Below are 21,665 nucleotides of genomic sequence, written 5' to 3' on the forward strand. Positions count from 1 at the left end.
TTCTTAAATTTACTTAAAAGAAGTAAATTTACTTCTTAAATTTACTTAAATTTACTTCTATCTTAAATCACGTGTTTTTCTCTTATTGCTTAATTAATGAATAATTTGTGTTTGCATGTGCACTTAGAATCTATATAGTACTGATACCTTTATTTTTGTTTCAATGGTGTGGCCTCAACAACTGCCAAATTTGGATCTAAAACTCTGTTCTCTGAGCTGACTTTTTTTATTTCATATTGCAAACCATAGACATCTCCATGCATATGGTTCAGAGAACCTCATATTGATTTCCAACATGAAACTTGTTATCAGCCTTCCTAAAGTCGCTTCTCATAACTCTTCCCTTTTCTCAATTAATGACTTCATTGTCCTCTGGGTCTGCATAAACCAGAAATCTGTTGTCACTCTAGACTCATCTCTGTTTCTCATATTCCCTATCCATTGGCTGTAGCTAACTCCTCAGCCTACCAGGGAAAAAGTTTATCACGTTACTTTACTATGTATGGATCTTGGAATCTCCATGACTGTGGAGTAGATGCGCTGGCCTTAACTGTCTCTTCGATGAATAGGAGATACTCCACAACAACCCTTTTCTTTTGTCCTCCTGCCAGATATGGTTGGAATAGACACTTTCAGTACTTTAACTAAACTCCAAGCCCATGGTAGTTATGGTACAAAAATCTCATCAATTCATCCAGCACATATTTGTTCAGTTCATGCTATGAAGCATTGATTTAGAAGCTTTCATCGTTCCTTTAAATTAGCAGGATAAAAAGCTATTGTGACAGTGGAGGAGGCATAAAACCATAACTCAGGAAGTCTTGGCGAATTCCTTCCTCTATTATTTTACTCACTGTGTAACTGCAAACACATTGTTTATTTTAACTATATTCCATAAGGAGTTGAAAGAAATAATGACATAGCATTTATGAAAGTACTATGTTATTATCAACAAAGAATGGAGAGACAATGACCCATCAGTTGGTAAAACATACCCCCCCCCATTTCTGCTCACTCTACAAGCACATTATCACACCATGATTTTCTATAGAAAGTTAGAGATCATATAAAATAATAAGTATAATGTTAACAACACCCCAGAAAAACTTTGTTATATCCCAAGGCACTACATTCAGAATACCTTTTATTTTAAATCTTATAACATTGTGGTGAGTTGTTTAGCACTCTCCTCAATGAAAGTGGAAAAGTGAAGGTGGCTCAACTGTGCCCATCTCTTTTTGACCCCACGGACTGTAGCCTGCCAGGCTTCTCTGGCCATGGGGACTCTCCAGGCAAGAATACTGGAGTGGGTTGCCATATCCTCCTCCAGGGGATCTTCCCAACCCAGGGATCAAACCCAGGTTTGCCACATTGCAGGTGGATTCTTTACCGTCTGAGTCACCAGAGAAGCCCACTCTCCTCAATATTTCCATAAAAACTCAAAATGAACGTCAATTTCTGGGAAACTCTAACATAAGCAAACACATATCTACTCCCCTACCCAAGTCCTAGGCACAAGAGAGGAAAAATATTGCGTATTGAACTTGAACTCATGGACAGGAGACTAAGAGTTTCATTTGCAGAATCAGAGACATGCCATTCATTGCTCATGTCCCTTTCTTTCTGTGGGAGAGTTGTCTTCTCCAAGATCTACTTTAGTTTTCTCAACTACCAGATAATTTTGTGATAAATGATCCAAGCTTCTTGGGGAGTGCAGCCAGTAAGTTTCCAGAATACAATGAAAAAAATACCTCCTCATGCTTTAAGGGGAAGGCCATATTTAATTCTGAGGTTAGCAACAATCATAAATATTTGAGTTGGTACAAGTTTCCAAAAATGTCCTGTAAATGTGGAACCAATTTCAAAGCAAGAAGTAGGACTAGTTTACAAAACTATTAACCCAACATCTGTGATCTATAATAGGAGTGTGAGACGTGGGTAAGACAGAAGATAGCATATTTAGGAATGGAAACACAGTGGAAGATAAACAATGGCAATTTGGAGAGAGTGTTTTGTCTTCTGAGTGGGGTTGACTTGTTTGAGTATTTATTTGTAAAGACTATCATGTCTGTTTTCTTATATTGTGTTTCAGACAGACTCTAATAAAAAAAATCAGCATGACAGATTCCTCCTTGCTGGGACCACTAATGGACTATAAAATAAGTATTTGGATTATTTTATAATTTCTATGATCCCAGTTAACTCAATAGCCTCTGACTTTATATACAAAGAATGGAGAACACAGAGATAATGCCCTTGTATCTCAGAATAAAACTTAGCCTATTGGGCTAAGATGCCCTTTAAGATGGAAACCTAAATGAAAACAGACACACACATACACATAATAGAGTTTAGGATGAATGAGTATGAACTTTAACTTAAAGCTTCTTGCAGAAAAGAGAAACAGAGTCAGGAGACAAAACCTTATATTTGTTTTTAGCCATGTAAAAATAGCAGCAAAATTTGTCTAAATGTCAAGATGGTACACATAAGCACATTTCTTCTTCACTTGGAGACCTGTTTAATGCATTCTAAGGCTCCAGTTATAGTTACTGGATATGTTCTTTTTTTACTAGTGTAATATATTAAGGGCATTTGGACATAAAAGGAAAATTAGAAAACAGACACTTATATCCTCTTTCAGCAAAGGAGAAAACCACAACACCCAAAGGGGAAGACATGATCTAGGTTATATGGTGTGTTGGTTTCAGAATATGGACTAGATACCAGGAGTTTTGACTTTCAGATTAATATGCAATAACCCCTACAAACATGTATATTTATTAATTCAAACATTAAATAATATCAATATGTATATCACCAGTTGTTGTTGTTATTTAGTCCCTAAGTCTAATTCTTTGCCACTCCATGGACCATAGCCCTCCAGGCTCCTCTGTCCATAGGATTTCCCAGGCAAGAATACAGGAGTGGATTGTCACTTTCTTCTCCAAGCTATCTTCTCAACCCAGGGACTGAACTTGCATCTCCTGCATTAGCAGCCAGATTCTTTACTGCTAAGCCAGCAGGGAAGTCCTACCACCGGAAACCATGTTAAATTTCAGTTCAAAGAGGAGCAAAGATTTGACTCCTATTCTCACTAATTTTATAATATACTGAGAATTTCAGCAAAAATGATAGCCATGCAAAGAAGTAATTTAAAACTCTGATAAGTGCTATAAAATAAAAGAATATAATGCCTAAAAATGTATAGAAGAAGGACTTAACATAGATCAAGAGAATATAACCCAGAAAGATCTGAGTAAATGAATTTAAATGGCAATTTAATGAATGAGGAGATGTGAGTCAGGTGAACATCAGAACCAGCATGTAAAAAGGCCCTGAGGTTCACACCTTAGAGCAACTGAGAGAGACCAGTGTGTAGGATTGCAGAGAAGGAGGGAAGGAAAAGAGGAGAGATAAGGTTGAGATGAGGGCTGGTAAGAGAAGATCTCTATAAATTATGCCAATAATTTGTCTTCCAAAAACCAAAAGGAAGCCACTGAAGGTTTGTAAGCAGAGAATGATACCATGGCCTCATTTCCATTTTTATAAGATCATTATCTTACATTGTTGACACAAGGGAACAAGTGGAAAAGAAGTGACATCACAGATTTAGAAAGATGAGAAAAATGGGCAGTCATCAGAGTTGAAACCTGTTTGGTTGATATACAATCAAGAGGACTTGCTTATCGATTTGATGAAGAAAATGAAGGAGGTGAGGGTCATGATGGTGTCAGTATTGATCTGGGGGAGACTGGATAGTAACAAGTGTCTGTGAAGAGGTGGAAGATAGATAGAAAATATCACCAACTCAATGGACAGGAGTTTGTGTAAACTCCAGGAGTTGGAAAAACAGGGAAGCCGGGTGTGCTGTGGTCTATGGGGTCGAAAAGAGTTGGATGTGACTTAGCAACTGACCAACAACAAAGAGTTCAGAAATCAATGTGTGGCCCGTTAAGCTTGCACTGGCATGTGCAATATAAGAATGGAAGTTGTATCTGAATTCAGAAGAATGTTGAATTAAAATATTTATGAATTGTTGGCAGATAGGTAGAGTTTTAATTTCATGTGAATGGATGAAGTCATTTAAGCAGAGTGTGAGGTGACGAGAGAAGACAGGCCTTAACTAAACTCTGAGAAATTCCAGAAGTTAGTAGCCAGGCATGGGATGATGAACTGGCAAAGATACAGAAGAGACAATACCAAATTAGAAAGGAAAAAAAAAAATATATATATATAATATTGTTATGGAAATCAGGAGAATACAGCCATTTTAGCCTCCTGTTTCCAATATTTCTGTACATATTGAAAGCACAGAATTCATGTTTTCGAGAACTTTACCCATGATGAACCAAATGTTTGACTTTGGGAAGTCATTAAAACTTTCTTCTGCATAAATGGGAGGAATAATCTCTTCTCCCACCTTAGATCGTGATGGACATTAGTTGAGCTAACCCATGCAAGACACACTTTGTAAACTATTAATCATTTTATATATGTAAGATTTTGCCAAAAATAAGGTCAGAAGTTTTCATTTGTAATTGATTTGCTACTGATTTCTACTGGATCTAGTTATTATTAAGATACCTAATGTTACTAAGATATCTAATCATGTGAGTATAAATTACATTACCAGGATTTATTTTTTATATTACTACTTCATGTGAGTGCATAAGGAGGACTTAAGTGGCCATTAAATATAGTATTCCATCAGAGGAATATCTACATGTTGGGTACCCCGCTGTGAAAACACAGAAGAAGAGGCAGCATAAGTGAAAAAAAATTTCTTTAAAAAAAATTTTTTTTTATTAGTTGGAGGCTAATTACTTTACAATATTGTAGTGGTTCTTGTCATACATTGACATGAATCAGCCATGGATTTACATGTATTCCCCATCCCGATCCCCCCTCCCAGCTCCCTCTCCACCCGATCCTTCTGGGTCTTCCCAGTGCACCAGGTCGGAGCACTTGTCTCATGCATCCAGCCTGGGCTGGTGATCTGTTTCACCCTAGATTATATACATTTTTCGATGCTGTTGAGCCAGAAAGATAAAGACCATTACAGTATACTAACACATACATATGAAATTTAGAAAGATGGTAACGATAACCCTATATGCAAAACAGAAAAAGAGACAGATGTATAGAACAGACTTTTGGACTCTGGGAGAAGGCGAGGGTGGGATGTTTCAAAAATTTCTTTTAAAGGGATAACTGATCCACCATGACCATGAGCACATGTTAGAGGCTTCAAATTAAAAGAAATACAATGAATTGACATGCTCCTCTCCACACATGTTGCTCTCTTCCATGGACACTGAAAACAGTCTTTACTCTGCTATGATATTAGCTGGTCCTCATACTCAAGACTAAAATCTTCTTTAGTCCTTGGGCTGTTTTCTTCATCGTCCCCTTTACCCATGATGGAGAATTTCTCAGAACTATAGTCACTTTGAACATCAGTTAAAATTTATTGGACCAATTTGCAGTCTTACCTCCTGGTGGGGGGCAAGAGAAGGCACACACCATTTATTATAATAGAAGTCCAGAATCCAGGTGGTTGTTGAGATCTGGGGTGGAAGGATGGGAAGGTATAGAGTTACAGATTCCAGATCAGATTTGATTGGAAGAGGCTGATTCAGTGTCAGGCACAGTTTAGGAAATCTCTATTCAGGGAGATCCACTTTAGGCTTATAGACCAATAAAGATTAATTTTATTAGGTCTTGAAAACTGTTAAATTTTGTGAGGTCCCTATAAAAAGGGCTTGAAACTCTTGGAGCTTTGAAGTCGCTATTAAAGGTAATCACATTATTGGGCAGAGTAAGAGAGGAAAATAAGTGGAACCATGCAATACGGTGTGAAGCAGGGTGTGAGACAATGAGAGAAGTAACCAGAAACATCCAGGGAACTCAGAAGGCAGCATGATTAGGAGCCTGGAATCCAGAGTTGGAACTGGACTCCAAATTAGCTGTAAAAATACTTCAAGGCCTTTGGGGTACAATATAGATGGTCGTCTTCTTCTGCACAGTATGTGTGAAGCCACTTTTATATCTCCCATCCATCCTCTCACTGACCTGCAGCCACTAGTCCTATCTCCCAACTTTTAGGGGGATGCAGATAAACTTGCAGTTCCCAGGAGAGGCAGAGATAGAGATAATGTGATTCAAACCCAATTCTTTCCTGTGCTATTTGATGTCCTCCTAAGATGACATTGTATAAACATAAATTTCACTAATACTAAGAATATAGATGTTTCAAACAGAGAATTAGCAATTGGCTATTTATGTTTGGTGGTTTAGTAGTTAAGTTGTGTCCAACTCTTTCATAGCCCATGGATTGTAACCTGCCAGGCTCCTCTGCCCATGGATTTCTCCAGGCAAGAATACTGGAGTGGGTTGCCATTTCCTTCTCCAGAGGATGTTCCCAAGCCAGTGTCAAACCTGGGTCTCCTGCATTGCAGGCAGATTCTTTACCAACTGAGCTATGAGAGAAGCCCATTTATGCTTAGTGCTTTAATTTTTTATGCCAGGAGTTTTTGGTGGTATAATCCTAAAAGTGACTCTTTTTGGAGTCATTCTTACAGGATGAAAGAAAACAGCTATGCAAAGAAGTGATTTAGTGAAAAAACATAAGCCTGTGAATTCTCACCGGGATCGGGTGGAGAGGGAGGTGGGAGGGGGGACTGGGATGGGGAATACATGTAAATCCATGGCTAATTCATATCAATGTATAACAAAAACTACTGTAATGATGTAAAGTAATTAGCCTCCAACTAATAAAAATTAAAAAAAAAAATTAAAAAAAAAAAAAAAGAAGACCAAGAGGAGATAAAATTCCCACTGGGATACTGCTCATTTTGTTGCCATTTAAATTTTCAAGAAAATAATCATAAGTGGTTTCCTAGCTCTTAAGAAAAATTAACACTTATACTTAATGGTTTTGAATCCTTTGGAGCTTCTGATGACCTGGCCAATTGCTTCATTTACTTTAAAAATGACCAGATGAAAGCTCTCAGCCTAGGAACTTGGAGTAGAGGCTGTCATATTAAGATGGTTGAAAATCTGCTTGTTTATATGTTCACATTGCAGCATTTTCTGGTGGTAGTTGAGGTTATCTGAAAGGAAGAATCAAGAGAACGGAAAAAATAGTTGAAAGCAACAGCTTGAAAATTAGCTAGTAGATGACATATTCTAAAACAGAGATTCTCTCTAAGTGTGATAACCTAAACTAGAAGCATTAGCATCACCTGGGAACTTGTAGATATGCTAATTCTCAGATCTTGATCTAAACCTTTGAAAAGTCACCTCTGGAGGTGAGGCCCAGGAACCTGTGTTTTTAATAAGCTCAGGTAATTGGGATGCCAATAGTTTGAAGACAACCTGGAGGAAGACATTTTCTTCTTAGCTGAATTTTTTTTTTTCTTTGTTGCCAGGAAATAGCATTCCATTTCTGTTCAGCTTCGTGTTTCTGTGCTTGGCTGTTGAATTGGATTTTCTTCTAAGACTGTCAAGTCATATCTGGCACAGCCCGGCCTTGTACCCAGCACATCTGAGTTCAGGCCCATTGCTCTCTGATTTCTTGCTCATCACTCACCCCCAGGCTTTATATCAGTTCCGCAGTGTGCCTTGGAAAGGTACTCAGTTCAGTTCAGTTCAGTCACTCAGTCGTGTCTGACTCTTTGCGACCCTGTGGGCTGCAGCATGCCAGGCTTCCCTGTCCATCACCAACTCCCAGAGCTTACTCATACTCATGTCCATTGAGTCAGTGATACCATTCAACCATCTCATCCTCTGGGGTCCCCTTCTCCTCCTGTCTTCAATCTTTCCCATCATCAAGGGCTTTTCCAGTGAGTCAGTTCTTCGCATCATGTGGCCAAAGTATTGGAGTTTCAGCTTCAGCGTCAGTCCTTCCAATGAATATTTAGGACTAATTTTCTTTAGGATGGACTGGTTGGATCTCCTTGCAGTCCAAGGGACTCTCAAGAGTCTTCTCCAATACCACAGTTCAAAAGCATCAATTCTTCAGCACTCAACTTTCTTTATATTTCAACTCTCACATGCATACATGACTACTGGAAAAAAAAAATAGCTTTGACTAGACAGACCTTTGTTGGCAAAGTAATGTCTCTGCTTTTTAATATGCTGTCTAGGTTGGTCATATTTTTTCTTCCAGAGAGCAAGTGTCTTTTAATTTCATGTCTGCAGTCACCATCTGCAATGATTTTGGAGTCCAGGAAAATAAAGTATCACACTGTTTCCATTGTTTCCCCATCTATTTACCATGAAATGATGGGACAAGATGCCATGATCTTAGTTTTCTGAATGTTGAGATTTAAACCAGTTTTTTTCACTCTCCTCTTTCACTTTCAGCAAGAGGCTTTTTAGTTACTCTTCACTTTCTGCCATAAGGGTGGTGTCATCTGTGCATCTGAGATTATTGATATTTCCCCCAAGCAATCTTAATTCTGGCTTGTGCTTCATCCAGCCTGGCATTTTGCAAGATGTTCTCTGCATATAAGTTAAATAAGCCAGGTAACAATATACAGCGTTGACGTACTCTTTTCCCGATTTGGAACCAGTCTGTTGTTCCATGTCCAGTTCTAACTGTTGCTTCTTGACCTGAATACAGATTTCTCAGGAGGCAGGTTGGGATTTCTGGTATTCCCATCTCTTTAAGAATTTTCCATGGTTTGTGGTGATTCACACAGTCAAAGTCTTTGGTGTAGTCTATAAAGCAGAAGTAGATGTTTTTCTGGAACTCTGTGGCTTTTTTGATGAACCAACAGATGTTAGCAATTTGATCTCTGGTTGTTCTGACTTTTTCAGATGTTCCTTTACAAGATGTTCCAGCTTGCACTTCTGGAAGTTCTCAGTTTCACCTACATTTGAAACTAGGCTTGGAGAATTTTGAGCATTACTTTACTAGCATGTGAGATGAGTACAATTGTGCAGTAGTTTGAACATTCTTTGGCATTGCCTTTCTTTGGGATTGAAATGAAAACTGACCTTTTCCAGTCCTGTGGCCACTGCTGAGTTTTCCAAATTTGCTGGCATATTGAATGCAGCACTTTCACAGCATCATCTTTTAGGATTTGAAGTAGCTCAACTGGAATTCCATCACCTCCACTAGCTTTGTTTGTAGTGATGCTTCCTAAGGCCCACTTGACTTCACATTCCAGGATGTCTGGCTCTAGGTGAGTGATCACACCATCGTGGTTATCTGGGTCATGAAGATCTTTTATATATAGTTCTTCTGTGTATTCTTGCCACCTCTTCTTAATATCTTCTGCTCCTGTTAGATGCATACCATTTCTGTCCTTTTTTGTGCCCATCTTTGCATGAAATGTTCCCTTGGTATCTCTAATTTTCTTGAAGAGATCTCTAGTCTTTCCCATTCTATTGTTTTCCTCTATTTCTTTGCACTGATCACTGAGGAAGGCTTTCTTATCTCTCCCTGCTCTTCTTTGGAGCTTTGCATTCAAATGGGTATATCTTTCCTTTTCTTCTTTGCCTTTAGCTTCTCTTCTTTCCTCAGATATTTGTAAGGCCTCCTCAGACAACCATTTTGCCTTTTTGCATTTCTTTTTCTTAGTGATGGTCTTGATCACTGCCTCTTGTACAATGTTGTGAATCTCCGTCCATAGTTCTTTAGGCACTCTATCAGATCTAGTCCCTTGAATCTATTGTCACTTCCACTGTATAATCATAAGGGATTTGATTTAGGTCATACCTGAATGATCTAGTGGTTTTCCCTACTTTCTTCAATTTAAGTGTGAATTAGCTATAAGGAGTTCATAATCTGAGCCAGAGTCAGCTCTGGGTCTTGCTTTTGCTGACTGTATAAAGCTTCTCCCTCTTTCACTGCAAAGAATATAATCAATCTGATTTCAGTATTGATCATCTAGTGATGTTCATGTGTAGAGTATTCTCTTGTGTTGTTGGAAAAGGGTATTTGCTATGACCAGTGTATTCTCTTGACAAAACTCTGTTAGCCTTTGCCCTGCTTCATTTTGCACTCTAAGGCCAAATTTGCCTGTTACCCCAGTTATCTCTTGACTTCCTACTTTTGCATTCCAGTCCCCTACAGTGGAAAGAACATCTTTTAAGGTTGTTAGTTCTAGAAGGTCTTGTAGGTCTTCATAGCACCATTCAAATGCAGCTTCTTCAGCATTACTGGTTGGAGCATAACCTTGGATTACCATGATATTGAATGGTTTTCTTTGAAAATGAACAGAGATCATTCTGTCATTTTTGAGATTGCATCCAAGTATTGCATTTCAGACTCTTTTGTTTACTAAGAGGGCTACTCCATTTGTTCTAAGGGATTCTTGCCCACAGTAATAAATATAATGGTCATCTGATTTAAATTCACCCATTCCAGTCCATTTTAGTTCACTGATTCCTAAGATGTCGATGTTCCCTCTTGCCATCTCTTGTTTGACCATTTCCAATTTGCCTTGATTCATGGACCTAACATTCCAGGTACCTATGCAGTATTGCTCTTTACAGCACTGGACTTTACTTCCATCCCCAGTCACATTCACAACTGGGTGTTGTTTTTGCTTTGGCTCTGTCTATTAATTCTTTCTGGAGTTATTTCTCCACTGATTTCCCATAACATATTGGGCACCTATCGACCTGGGGAGTTCATCTTTCAGTGTCCTATTTTTTGCTTTTTCATGCTCTTCATGGGATTCTCAAGGCAAGAATATTGAAGTGGTTTGCCATTCCCTTCTCCAGTGGACCATGTTTTGTCAGAACTCTCCACCATGCCCATCTATCTTGGGTGGCCCTACATGGCATGGATCATAGTTTCACTGAGTTTCATTGACAAGGCTGTGGTCCATGTGATCGGTTCATTTAGTTTTCTGTGATTGTGGTTTTCAGCCTGTCTTCCCTCTGATGGAGCAGGATAATAGGCTTATGGAAGCTTCCTGATGAGAGAGACTGACTGAGGGGGAAACTGGGTCTTGTTCTGCTGGGCGGGGGCCATGCTCAGTAAATCTTTAATCCAATTTTTTGTTGTTGGGCAGGGCTGTATTCCCTCCCTGGTTTTTGACCTGAGGCCAAATTATGGTGGAAGTAATTAAGATAATGGAAAGATACTCCCTGAATTCTTACTTGTCACCTGAAAAAATCTAGGTGCAGAGTGGGTTTCATGGCTTTCCCTCAAACTATAAAGAGGGCAGTGATACCAGAACATTAAGATAGCACAAGCGACCCAAGAAATGGATTGATATATGAGATTCCACTGGAGGGACTTTTAAGAATCCACACAATCCCCACTTTGCACTTTCTTTTTATTCTGCCTGAAATATTTTCCTGCTCCTCTCCACCTGGATAATGTCTATTTATCCTTTAGGTACTAGTTTAGATAGCATTTTCTTTGGAAGGTTCAGCCCAAGTATACTAGACTAGATTAGATAATCCCCCAAAAGCTTGGACTTCCCTGATGGCTCAGTGGTAAAGAATCCGCCTGCCAATACAGGAGACACAAAAGACGTGGGTTCAATTCGTGAGTTGGCAAGAGCCCCTGGAGAAGGAAATGGCAACCCACTCTAGTATTCTTGCATGGGAAATCCCATGGAATAGGAGCCTGGTGGGCTACAGTCTGTGGGGTCACAAAGAGTCGGACACGACTGAGTGACTAACAACAACAAAACCCTACTTGTTTCCCAGAATCCTCTGCTGTTATCTCTTCTTTAATTATCTGATAGGAGACCTGGGGTCCAGTCTGTCATCCTCCATAGTGTAAATGGAGGATCACCAGAGCTACTAAGTATAGCGTCTGGCATATTATTGTTTAATGAATATTTAATGAATTAATACATATGTATAATTCATACAGTCATACACATGTGTGTTTCTATAAGTGTCCATAAATATGTATAACATGTCTTCTGTTTTTCTGAGAAAAGATTACATATAAAGTATTCCTTTGGAAGTATTAAAGAGCTCAAACCATCTTTTAGTTATCAATTCCAGAATACTGCATGCAGGCCTATCTGTTGAGAAAACCAGCTTTCTGTTGGGCACCAGCATTTTATATTAAGGCTTAATTTTCCCTTTCTGACATCAGCAAAGAAAAAGAACATCGGAGCACTAGTGTCTGTATACACTCGTATCATCATTGTCAACTAAAAAAACAAACAAAAAAGTACAACTTGAGAGGGGTGAGTTAAGTTTTATTTGGGGCAAAATGAGGACGGCAGCCTGGGAGGCAGCATCTCAGATCGCTCTGAGAGACTGCTCCAAAGCAGCAGGGGGGTAATATAGAAGGTTTTGGTGAAGTGGGAGTTCAATGCCATGAAGCACTCATTTTACAAAAAGATTTTGTTAGTCATGAGGATCTGCTGTCACCTTGAAGGGACTTAGTGCTTCATATCTAGAGAGATATACAGAAATGCAAGGGTTGAGATAATAAAATCTGTTCCTAAAACCATTCAGCTGTCTAAAGACCTATCCCAGCAAATTCCCCGGAGCACAGAGTGCCTCTCTCCACCCTGAACTCCCTCAGGGATGGTTGAAGGTCGACAGCTAAAGCAGCATGGGGCTCAGCCTCCACAGAGGCAGATGGCAAATGCCTTTGCTGTTCAGTCATTGTCAGTGCTCTTGGCAAGTACCAATTTGTAGTGGACATCATTTATTGTAGTTGACATATTTGTTGGCTTTCTCTTCGCACGGTTCATCCCATCTCTATTCTGTTCTGGATCTTTCCAAATCCTCTGTTTCCTTCACCATTTAGGAGACGCTTGCTGTAGATCTCAGAATAGTCACTTAACCTTTGATCTTCAATTTCCTCGTCAGTAAAGTAAGTAGCATAATAAAATTTTTATATACTTGCCCACACTAAATTAGACCTTATATATGAAAGTAATTTGCAAGGTGACTGGCACATAGCAACTGTTCCAGAACTGTTCATTATAGTTTCTTTCTTTTACTTTTATTCCTTGTAGTTGTATACCTAGAGCTATTCAGGTAGAGACTACATGGAGTCACTTAGTGCCTTATTGAGTCTTCAGAGTAATTCCTATAACTCTCTATTTCCTGATAGTGCTTATGTAAAATTGGCTGATCCAATGTCTTTAGCTTCTCCTAAATTGACATTTCCTAGGTTTTCAGGGATGTTCCTTAGTCTTGTGTTCTAGAATTTTGAGACTAAAATTTTTACCTTTATCATTGAAAATAGAATTAGAAAATGGAGACGAACCCAGAGCTTATGAGGAGTCAATCTAGGCAATCCAAAAACATGTTCAATCCCTTTTCTGAGGCCCAAGTCTTGGTTGCTAATAAGGCCCAAAGCAAGAAATGTATCTATGAAACATCAAGATTCATTTTCTATGGTAGAAACTGAGGATCAGGAACCAAAAAGATAAGATACTCTAGCAGAAAAACTTTAATCCAAATTAAGAAGCAATAAGAAAACAAGAGCAACTAACTTTCCTAGTGCAAAAAACAGAAAAATAAAAATATGAAGGAAATATGTCTTCCTGTGGCTTGATTGAGTCATGAAAGTCATACACAATTGGAAATATGAGTTATAACCTTGTATTTTCTGGGCACCAATTCAGTGTTAACCAAGGTCACTTAAGCTAGTAAGCAACCTCAGTGGCTGGTCAAATGACTTAGCTGAAATTAATCAGAAATTACTACCTAGTGCTTAATTCATAGTCATGATTCATATTAAAATCCACTAACACAATGGGAACATTTGATAGCAGGCTCAACAAAATCAAAGTGACTAGCAAATGAAATAGAATCTAGCATCCTTCTCGATTATTCCTTTCAGTCTGATTGAACTCCAACTACTGAGAGAAGGCTTAAAAACAAAATTCGGCAGACACATTTTGTGACAAACTTTGGGATTCATGCTTTATTCTATCCTATGATATTATGGGTCACAGACAGTAAAATTCGAACTGGATGGGTACTTTTCTGGTGGTCCAGTGGTTAAGACTTCACCTTCCAATGCAGGGGGTGAGGGTTCAATTCCTGGTCAGAGAACTAAGATCCCACATGCCTCAGGCCCCAAAAAACCAAAAGATGAACTAGAAGCAACATTGTAACAAATTCAACAAACACTTTAAAAATGGTTCATATCAAAAAATCTCTAAAAAAAGCAAACTGAGTAAGACTGGACTCTGAGGTAAACACTCCTACTGCACTATAACAAGTTCTAGAGCTGCAGATTTTTATATGGTAATTTCTAGCCAAAAGCAGTTATTTAATGTAAATGTAAATTAATTGAAATTAAGTAAAATAAAAATTTAGTTCTTCAGGTGCAGAGGCTACATTTCAAGTGCTTAATAGTCACCTTTAGCTAATGGAAAACATTTGGACAGAAGACATAGAATATTTGCATCACAGACAGCACTGTTCTAGAAAGAGGTAGAAATGCATAATAATACAGGGAAAAATTCCATCCAGGAGCTGTGAGGGCAGTGTACAAGTTTGCTAATGTTGCCATAACAAAGTGTCAGAAACTGAGTGGCTTATACAATAGACATTTATTATTTCACAGTTCTGAAAGCAAGATGTCAACAGGACCATTTTCCCTCTGGAGGTGCTGGGAAGGATCTCCTCCAGGCCTCTCTCCTCACTTGAGGTAGTTGCTTGGCTTATGGTAGCATAATTCCAATCTTCATATACCATTCTCTCTATGTGCATATCTCTATGTCCAAGTTTCTCCTTTTTTATTAAAAAAAGTTGTATTGGACAAAGGGCCCACAATATTCCAGTGTGCACTTAACTAATTGCACCGCCAGCAGCCCCGTTTCCAAATTAGGTCACTGTCTGAGGTAAGGCTATGATTTGTTTCCAGTAGTCATGTATGGATGTAAGAGTTGGACTATAAAGAAAGCTGAGCACCGAAGAATTGATGCTTCTGAACTGTGGTGCTGGAGAAGACTTGAGAGTTCCTTGGACAGCAAGAAGATAAAAACAGTCAATACTAATGGAAATCAGTCCTGAATATTCACTGGAAGGACTGATGCTGCAGCTGAAACTCCAGTAATCTGGCCACCTGATGTGAAGAACAGGACTGTTTTGAAATCTAGAATGTACTTATTTTTATACTTTGAAAGAAAGATCACCACCCACTCCCACAAAAGAAACAAAGAAAGTACTTTCTTAAATTGAGAAAAAGAACACGTCTAGAGATTGTGGTATGCATGGGAAGCCTGGAGTGCTGCAGTCCATGGGGTTACAAACAAACATGACTTAGCAACTGAACAACAATAACAGAGGTCATCGTAGCCCTTAGCAGAACGATTGAGTTGGCCAGAAAGTACATTCCAGTTTTCTGTAAGATCCTAAATGAACTTTTTGACCAACCCAGTAGCTGATGGCCATTAAGATAGCAGCATAATAGATAGACTTTTGAAAATACCCTGATGCTGGGAAAGATTGAGAGCAGGAGGAGAATGGGACAACAGAGGATGAGATGGTTGGATGGCATCACTGACACAATGGACATGGGTTTGGGTAAACTCTGGCAGTTGGTAATGGACAGGGAGGCCTGATGTGCTGTGGTTCATGGGGTTGCAAAGAGTCAGACACGACTGAGTGACTGAACTGAACTGAACAGTACTGATAATAGATAGAATGGCTTTTCCTAGAGGGAACTCCACAAATCATTAGTTACCAGATCTCCACTGATGTTACTCTACTGATGTTGCTGACAAAGGTCCTTCTAGTCAAAGCTATGTGGTCATGTGGTCCAGTGGTCATGTATGAATGTGAGAGCTGGACTATAAAGAAAGCTGAGCACCGAGAATTGATGCTTTTGAACTGTGTTGTTGAAGACTCTTGAGAGTCGCTTGGACTGCAAGGAGATCCAACCAGTCCATCCTAAAGGAAATCAGTCCTGAATATAGACTGAAAGGACTGATGCTAAAGCTGAAACTCCAGTACTTTGACTACCTGATGCAAAGAACCGACTCATTGGAAAGACCCTGATTCTGGGAAAGATTGAAGGCATGTAGGGGAAGGGGACAACAGAGGAAGAGATGGTTGGATGGCATTACCAACTCAATGGACATGAGTTTGAGCAAGCTCCGAGAGATGGTGAAGGACAGGGAAGCCTGGCATGCCTGCCGTCCATGGGGTAGCAAAGAGTCAGACATGACTGAGCAACCTAACAACAACAATAGCAACAACTGAGATAATGGGAGCTAGGAGTTCAACATATATATACAGAAAGTGAAAGTGAAGTCGCTCAGTCGTGTCTGACTCTTTGCGACTCCATGGACTGGGGCCTACCAGGCTTCTCCGTCCATGGGATTTCCCAGACAAGAATACTGGAGTGGGTTGCCATTTCCTTCTTCAGGAGATCTTCCTGACCCAGGGATTGAACCTGGGTCTCCTGCATTGTAGGCAGACGCTTAACCGTCTTAGCCACCAGGGAAGTCCATATATAGGGAATACAAATTAACTCATAATATACAGTAGGACACTAATTAAATGTTGACAAGGCAATAAGACTCGACTTGGCCTAAGAGTCTCAGAGAGAAGGATAGCTAGTGAGGAGTCATAAGAGAAACTTGAAGATAAAGCAATATACAAAGATCCTGGCAATATATTAGTGACCACAATAATAGCTCAATTGAATACTATTTGAATGGAATAATTGCATGAATAAATTAGTACTTCATCAGTACTCCATCACTAGGTACACTAGCTTACTTTAACATGGATTTTTTCACTCCCACCCTGTTAGAATTATAACTTTAAAATCAGTTTAATAATTCACTTTTTTAAAGAAAGTTCTTTTTAAAGTCTATTTGGACCATTTTTAAAGTCTTTATTTAATTTGTTACAACACTGTTTCATGTTTTATTTATTTATTTATTTATTGGCTGCCAAGCATACAGGATCTTAGCTCCCTGGCCAGGGATGGAACCTGCAGCCCCATGCACTGGAAGATGAAGTTTTAACCACTGTGCCACCAAGGAAGTCCCAATCAAAAATTCTTGAATCACAGAATCAAAACTTGTCCACTCATCTAACTTATTGGTACAATAAGTGAAAAACATCAGTGTAAACTTAGGATACAGCTTCTGGTTCAGCCCACTAAAACCAAACCACTCTGCGTCATGTCCATGATGCAAAAGAATGAAGGAATATTCCAACTTGCTTAGACTAAATCATGCAAGCAATCATGCCAAGTCACAATCCAACCAATCAAATCAAGAGAAATTGGAAAGTCAAAGGTTTTGAGGAGGGATTAAAAAAAAAAAGTCAGTTAATTTTCTGCTTTCAAAAAAAAAATACCCAACCTAAGGAAAAATACCAAGACAAAATTCAAAAATGTGTGTGGTTCAAATTAGAGTTCTAGTCCTACAAACATTTATAAAATGTCTAAAAGCTTTGCTAAGACCTGAGAAAAATCAAGGAATGAGAGGAAGCAGATATAGAACCAAGCCTTAAGGGAAAGGTTGAAATTAGATAAGTGGACATGATGGGAGAAAAAGGCAGGAAGTTAATATGAAAATGAGGTATTCTAGATGCATATAAATGTATTGATCTGACTGGGATAAGAGCTCTCTTTTGGTAAAGAAGAAGATGAATGTTAACTAGATAAGATAACCTGAGATTAGAAATATCAAGACAGATAGTTTGAATTTAATCCAATAGGCAGAGGTGGTTTAAATTTTAAGAAGATTAAATTGAATGGACAGATTCAAAGTGGAGACAAGCCAGAAACTTGGAAATCAATTAAGGGATTAATGATTAATCTTCTAGGCCAATCTAGAGTAGTGAATGAGAAAATAAGAAAGAAAGATAGATACTTAAAGTAACCTTATTTTGAAATAAGAAATAGAATATTTTCAAAATGAAGGAAAAAGTTTTCAAACCCTTTATATAAAATTTTTCTGATTTAAAATTTCTATGATATTCCAACATCTGTAGTATAAACTATTGAATCATTATATAGTTACAGATTTAGAAAACTTTTTGGAATATCTACATTTTTATTTGATTTCTTTCTCTCTTTGTTTAAAAAAAGAACTACAGTAAAATGGTCTGCTTCTAACATGGAAGAACATTGTTCTGCTTATTAAAGAAAAAATTCATCTTGAAATTTAGAAGCCAGATATGTAATTTGAAATTGGCAAAACTTCTTTCATTTCTTTTTTGGCCGTGTTTGTTTATGAGTGATTCTTACTCTGTGCTACTTAAAGTCCTACATTCTTGTCCAAGGCTACACAGCAAGCTAATGGAAGAAATGGGATTAGAACATGAGTCTCCTGGATCTCAGTCTGATGTTCTTTCCACTATGTGCTCATGTCAGAAAGGGTGCCAATTTATCCCTTGGCTGAAATGAATTGGGGGAAAAAATGTGAAGTTCAGTTGAAGGCCCCTTAGGAAATTCTCTCTCTCATCTGATGGCCAAGCTTTCGAATGGAATGATGAGACAAATAAATCCATCAACATTAACCCACTGGGAACTCTCTTGGGACCTAAAACAATGGTTTCAGCTGCACAATTAATCTCCACCTTGGTTTAGAGCATAAATTTAGTAAGAAGTTATTTGAAAATGTAAGAATACTAAAAGTGTTTACTAGATAGATAGATACTTAATCTTATTTTAAAATGCTAGAATTAATGTAAAAAACCCATCTGCCTTTTTTATCGATGGTGGGGGTTGAGATATTAAGGGTATGGTTTCACTCTAGTGAATAGTGTATCAATATTCCAGAGTCTATCAGTGGCTCTTGTATCTCATCTAAAATCTTAATTTTTCTATCAAATTTTCTATCAAAATTTGAAAAGAAATATACACTAATATGTAGAGTTCTCCATGTTTCTGCCTATCTCGCCTTTCTCTGAGATTCTTTTTTCAAGGCTATCACATAGTGAATATACCAATTATATATATAATTGGTGTATATGTATATATGTGTGTGTGTGTGTGTGTGTGTATATATATATATATATATATATATATATGTGTGTGTGTGTGTGTGTGTGTGAGTTTCCCTGGTGGCTCAGATGGTAAAGAATCCATCTGCATTGCAGGAGACCTGGCTTCGATCCCCGGGTTGGGAAGATCCCCTGGAGGAGGGCATGGCAACCCACTCCAGTATTCTTACCTGGAGAGTCCCATGGACAGAGGAGCCTGGAGGGCTACAGTCCATGGGGTCACAAAGAGTTGGACATGGCTTTATATATATATGTATATATATACATATATATATAAGGATAACGTCTCCCTCTAGAGAAGAGAGCACGTTTATTCACTGTCAAGTGTAGTAAAGATAACATTTCCCTCTGGAGCAGATGTTAGGCAGCTTTGCTTGGGGTCCGTTAAATCAGATTTTCTAAGCTTCAGGTCTCTCAACGCACAGATGCACACCCTCTATGTGTGCAGGATGCACTGCGTGACTCCATCTCACTCCCGTTGAACTTGGAGGGCAAGGCGAACCAATGCAAAAGGAAGAGCTCATGCTATGACCTATGCCTTGAAAAATGCCATTTTTGACCTAAAAATATCACATCTTCCACCAGCATCCTTGAACCTGTGTTTGGTGAAGTGGTTAGTTTACAAGTAGTGTGAAATCTTAGACCTTTCACAGTTCTTGAAGTAATTTCTAGTTAGACCTCAAAATAACCATGTGATAAACTATTTCTTGGTATTCATGTATAAACAGAGTTTTATTCCAAAAGCTCTTTAAAAATAAAAAAGTAAAGGACTTAATAATGTCTCTGGGTTTGAGTTAGTAGACCTCAAAATAAACATCTATATTGGGAAGCCAGACTTGAAGTTTCTATCCTGAGTTCTGTATGACTAATTCTGAGTAGCTGACTACATATGGCTCTAATCTAATATGGTTATGTTCTTGCTCTAATTGCACTTACTCCATGCACCAGGAAACCAATGTGAGGCTTCTTCAAGCTACATGTAGGTCCATATATGACTATAAATATATGTTCAGAAACCAGAGAAATGACAACTGGTGTACTCGCCAGCTGCAGTGGACTCACTATGAGATAGGCCAATACTAGAACTGTACTTACTATCTGATTTTCACATACCTCTGTTTTAACAGGAGTGATACACTGGTCCTTTGGTTCCCTGGGTATTCATTTCAGCGCAGACCTTGTATCCAACCTTGTACCCAGACCTTGAAGATATGAACTTCTCCCTTTCCCCATTTTAAATGGTTCTAAGTTTTTCTGGGGAAGGCCTGGGGAAATCACCACTAAGAAGATGGAAACTGTTTTAACTGATGGACACTAAGGATTAGAACCTGTTCAAGATTTGAAATTGGGCAATGGATCATGGTCTATTATTAAGGAGCTAACTCATTGTCTACTTATCTATTTTTCATAGAATATTATGTTCTATGAAGCATATACATAGATCCTTACGGATTAGGACCTTCTGGAGGCCATCATGACCATGCTCTCCATTGAGAATTGTGTCTTGACGCTGATGGCTAGTGCTTCCCTGGTAGCTCAGCTGGTAAAGAACCCGCCTACAATGCAGGAGACACCCGTTCGATTCCTGGATCGGGAAGATCCACTGGAGAAGGGATAGGCTACCTACTCCAATATTCTTGGGCTTTGCTGGTGGCTCAGACAGTAAAGAATCTGGCTGCAGTGTGGGAGACCGGGGTTTGATCCCTGGATTGGGAAGATCCCCTGGAGAAGGGAACAGCTACCCACTCCAGTATTCTGGCCAGGAGAATTCCACAGTCCATGGGGTCACAAAGAGTAAGACATGATAGAGCCACTTTCCCTTTCATTTTTCTGATGGTTATGTCTTGGCACCTGATCTCTGCTGTACCAGAATTTTATTGTTTTCCTTGCTACTAGGGATCTCAGCATCTTTCACCATCATAACAAGGTTCTGGGGGGACTTACATCACCTGACCTTACATAAAGCATGTAGTACCATCCTAAAAATATACAAATGGATCATAAGAAGCTCAGAAATATACCACTCACATAGTCAAAAGAGTTTTGAAAAGATGACAAAGATATCCACTGGGGAAAGGAAAGGTTTTTCAACAAATAGTTTATAATTTCATATGGAAAAATATTGAAGACTTATTTCCACCTCCAACCATACATAATTTTATTCGAATTATCTGGGCTTCCCCAGTGGCTCAATGGTATAGAACCTGCCTGCCAGCGTAGGAGGTGCAAGAGATGAGGGTTTGATCCCTGGATCAGGAAGATCCCCTGGAGAAGGAAATGGCTACCCACCCCAGTATTCTTCCCTGGAAAATGCCAGGACAGAGGAGCCTGGGGGGCTATAGCCCATGGAGTAGCAAGAGTCAGATATGATTTAGTGACTAAACAACAACATACACAGTCTTATAAAGCAAAATTATAAAACTTCTAGGAAACTATCTTTGCATCTTGGGAGCAGGCAATGAATTCATAGGACATAAAGCAATAGTGTACAAGAAAATTATAATTTAAGTGCAATTATTTAGTGTCCATTTAAAGATAATAAATTAAATCTTTGTATTCCTATCCTCTCCCTCTGGATACCTTACTAAAATTAGTATATCAGAACTCTTAAAATTCTAAATAATGAAGATAACAGAAAACATCACCAGTGGATGAGCAATTCAATAAAACTCTGACAAAAGCAGTGGTATTGTTAGAGCAAGCCAAAGGTTAGAGTGTTAGCAAAAAAGAATATAGAGAAG

This window comes from Odocoileus virginianus, chromosome 10, assembly GCF_023699985.2.
Source record: "Odocoileus virginianus isolate 20LAN1187 ecotype Illinois chromosome 10, Ovbor_1.2, whole genome shotgun sequence".
Classification (NCBI taxonomy): domain Eukaryota; kingdom Metazoa; phylum Chordata; class Mammalia; order Artiodactyla; family Cervidae; genus Odocoileus; species Odocoileus virginianus.